At 41.4% G+C, this 4,448-nt stretch overlaps 1 pseudogene; it reads right to left on the reverse strand.

Annotated features, from left to right (window-relative positions):
* Window positions 1–2,806: 2,806 nt before the first annotated feature.
* On the reverse strand, window positions 2,807–4,001 carry LOC103213372 (annotated as a pseudogene).
* Between the last annotated feature and the right edge of the window lie 447 nt (window positions 4,002–4,448).

A 4,448-nucleotide genomic window follows, 5' to 3' on the forward strand; every position in this document is an offset into this window, starting at 1 on the left:
GATCAATCAGAAAAAAAATCAAAACAAAATGAAGAAAGCCTAAGGTTCATGTGGGATACCATCAAAAGGAATAACTTACGTGTCATTGGAGAAAAAGAAAAGTTGATCTTCATTTAACAGAAAGCACAAAAATATGCTATAGATGAATTGAAGAACTAAATGTGAAATTTAAAACTACAAAAGATATTTAAGAGAGAATCGCTGACACTTCAAAATTAGAAAGAACTTCTTAAATAAATCTCCCAACGCAAAAGCATAAAATGAAAATAGTGATGGATATTAATACAAAACATTAAGATTTCTTCAATACAGGAGACCAAAGAAGAAAGTGTCAAAGGTCATATTAGGAGAAAGTATTTGCAATGCTTAAAATTAACAAGGGCCTACTAGGAAGACTATGTGGGGAACTCCTGCAAATCAATAAGAAAAAGATAAGATCTTACACTAGAAATGTGGGCAAAAGATATGAACTAGAAATTTACAGAACAAGAATTCCAAGAGACAAACAAACATAGCAGACAGTTCAACTATAAGTAATTAAAGAAATACAAATTAAAACAACAATAATATATTCCTTTCTGCATATGAAATTGGTGAGAATTAGAAAATGGGATAATATCCAATGTTGATGTAGATATCTGGGCAGAAAGTTTCAGGTACTGATGGAGGAAATATACATTAATGTAATCATTCTGGTGAGCAGCTGGGCAGTACTTAGTCAAATTAAGGAGTTGCATTGACAATGACCCTACAGCTCCTTTTTATGGTATATACATTCCATAGATTCAGGTCCATATGGGAACATAAGCACTGCTTGCAATAGTGAAAAGCTAGAAACAATCCAGGGATCCCAGAGGGAACATAGACAAGTGGTTGTGCAGAGAATAATACAATGGACCAGTTGGAAGCAACAGATTAGATTACAGAATTAGATCTATAATATAATATGATTTTGTTTCATTAAAAATACTCATACACTAAACAATACTATATGCTATACAAGGAGATATGCAAGTAAAAGGACTCTCATCAAATCCATTAGAATGTTTACCTACAGGTTTGGAGTAAGAGGTTAGAAAAGGCACTGGAGACTGGGAATAGAAGGGAGCAAATAAATCAAGAAAGAGAACTTGCAGATAGCAATGATGATAGTGTGAGGAGTATGACTGACTGTAAAAACGGCAAGGAGGCCACATCTTCCGACCTCCTCTAACCTTACAAGAGGAAGACAGGATCACCTATTCCTACAAGGCTAGACATGCTGCCTCCCTCCAGCCCTTCTTCAACCGTCCCTCCCAAAGCACCCACCACCTTTCTCCTGGGTTCAATAATTCGCTGCAGTGGCCACACAGAACTCACAGATTATGAGGTTTATTAGGGAAGCACCAGACTACAATTTGAGTTTAGGAAAAAATGTTTAGTCTTCCTCCCAGCCCACTGTCTCTCAGCCAAGTCTCTCACAGTCTCTCCCCCAGCAGTGCATGTCCCTCGGTGTCTTACTCAGCAATGTGTGTCTCTTGCATCTCTTTCCCAGCAATGCGTGTCTCTTTCAGGAGCACGTGCCTCTTTCAGCAGCACGTCTTCCTCAACCAGCAGTCAGAGAGAGAGTTCTGCCTCTAGGAGGTCTCCTTTTGAGCCTGGCAGAATGGCCAAACTAGTCATTCATAGCATCAGAACTCCAAGCACCTGAGGGAGAGTGGGAACCTCCCAGAACATTGTTTCGTGCCATTCCCAACAGAAATACTCCAGGTGGACAACTTTTAGCGATCAGGAGCTCCTCAGTTGCTCACAGCAAATCCCACCTTGGAGTTTACAAAGACTTATGGGTAGAAAAGCCACACTAAGTAATTTACCACACCACATTGACTTAGCCCTCTACACCTGATATGAACATAAAAATTAATAATAATAATGAATAAGATATAGTCACCATCATGGAAAGATTACTAATGGGAAGAGAATTAGAAAAACAGATAAATGTATAAAATGTACCATGATAGATAGGAAATATGGACCTTCAGAAGGAGCATTTGTGTGTTAACCTTGCCAATACACATTAAGTGAGTGCAAGTGGTATTCAGTGGAGACAGTATACAAAATCTATATTAAGCACCTATCACACTGGGTGGCATTTATGCATTGAAAGATGTATCTGGCTCCACTACTGGCTTTGAGAGTTTGTTGTTGTTGTTGTTGTTATGTGCCGTTGAGTCGGCCACGACTCATAGCGACCCCTCCTTGGGTTTCCGAGGCAGTATCACTACGGAAGTAGGATTGCCCAACCTTCCTTCCGAGGAGTGGCTGGTGGGTTTGAACCGCCAGCCGTCTGGTTAGCAGGCAAGTGTCTTAGCCACTATGCTACCAGAGCTCCCTTTGAGAGTTTAGAGTTGGCCTTTTTCTTCATCAAATAAAGTGGGAGTATAGGTTAGAGGTCAAGCAAACAGTTTTGTTTCTAGCCTTCCTGTGTTTGAAAGCTAGCTCCATTACTTCCTAGCTGTGTGACTTTGATCACTGTGCTTATATCTCTCACATGTAAAATGAAGATAATAGTACCTACCTCGTAGAGTACTTGTGAAGATAAAATTAGGTAATAAAGGTAAACCACTCAGAATAGTGCCTTACATGTATTAAATACACTATACTTTATTAGTAGAGTTGTTGTCATGCAGCTCAGGCTTTTAACCCATTAAGAGATCAATGTACACTAATCAAATTGAATTCTTCTTCCCTTCTTTATTCACTACAGATCCCAGGCTGTCACTTCTTTTGTTCTGATTGTATCCTAAGATCTCCATCCCAGAATAACTTACAGGGGGCCCTGGTTCCAAGGGTCACTATTGGTACATAGAGCCTTTATGATGAGGACAGTGCCAGCAATGATGCCCACCAGGCCCACTTGCCAGGCCTAGGGCACAGTCTCCATCATCTCAGACTCCTGGATCAGCTACTGGGCCTCTGGGGGAAGAAAGAAGAGATGAGGTCAAAAGGTGCAACAATGGGAAGACTAGCCTGGGGTGTGCATGTGTGATGAAGGTTATAGACCATTTGATGGCAAAAGCAGATGAGTGGCAAAAAGAGGTGCTGAGGGCACCAGTTCCTGGGATTGAAGAGGGCACCAAGGAGGTTATTAAGAGGAAAAGAGGCTCCATACCCCAGTGCTTGAGAAGCAGCTCCTCCAAGCCCCAGTGCTCCACCTTGCAGTCATAGACATCCTCTCTGAGGGCACGAAGGCCAGGTAGTGGAACTTTTGGAACCTATAGAACTTGTAATCTGCTCTGGGCAAGAAGAGGCTTTCACCAACACCCTCAGAGACTGTCTGCCTGTTGCACAGCCAGGTGACATTGAGCACTGGAAGGAAGAACTTGTCCACATGACAGATGAGAGTGTTGGGCTGGCCCAGCTGCACAGGCTCCTTAGGAAACACGATCACCTTAGGGCTCTGAAGGGAGACAGGACCTGGTGAGTCCCCTGCTCTGGGATGAATACAAAACCTCCACTTTGGGGTATCATCTCTCTCAGAATTATGATTCACAGCCAAGAATCTCATTTTATTGATTAACCTCAATCTGTTCAACCTTTCCTTTGAGTGCAAAAGATGATCCAAGCCCTCAAATGCACGGTTCTAAACCCATGGTAATCCAGGGAAAAATGACAAATTAGTAGTAGGCATCTAGATTTCCAGTTCTGCATGTAGCAGAAGAATCATCATCCCTTCCCACTAGGGCTAAAGGGAAAGAAGCAGAGATAGACAGTACCATTGGAGGCTTGGGTGTGGTTGGAAGGTTCGATCATGATCTTCAAGTTGCTCTTCAAAATAGCAATGTTGCTCAGCCTACCCAGAGCTTCCAAGGAAAAGGCTCGGCCAAACTCTGGCAGATGCCAGAGAGTCTCCTCCTTGTCCAGATCCACGTTGAACATCTCATCCTCATCAAACTCAAAGATAAACTCCCCTGATGGTCTATGAGTCTGTACAAACATTGCATAGGTCGACACATGGTCTGCTGCATAAAGAAAGAGAGAAAGAGATGATAACATGTAAATATGAATATGAAATGTTGGAGACTAGAGAATGGATAAAGATTTATTAATATGAAAAAGGCAGGAGGAAAGTGGTCAAAGGAAAAACATAAAGAGGAAGAAGTGACACCACAAAGGAGATAATATAGAGTAGACAATAGCAGTTATAAAAAGGAACAAGAGAGGAACAAAAGGAGAAGAGAATATCATTGAGGGGTCAAGATGCTTCCTTGGTCTTTAAAAGTCTGGGCATCCACAGATTGATGTGGAAAATTTGAACAGGCCCATCACAAAAGAAGAAATTGAACAGGTCATCCAAAAATTACCAACTAAAAAAAGTCCTGGCCCAGACAGTTTCACTGGAGAATTCTACAAAACATTCAGAGAAGAACTGATACCAATCCTACTCAAACTATTCCAAAACACAGAAA

Source organism: Orycteropus afer, unplaced genomic scaffold (genome assembly GCF_000298275.1).
Source record: "Orycteropus afer afer isolate SDZICR_OR568_19922 unplaced genomic scaffold, OryAfe1.0 scaffold01785, whole genome shotgun sequence".
Taxonomy (NCBI): Eukaryota; Metazoa; Chordata; class Mammalia; order Tubulidentata; family Orycteropodidae; genus Orycteropus; species Orycteropus afer.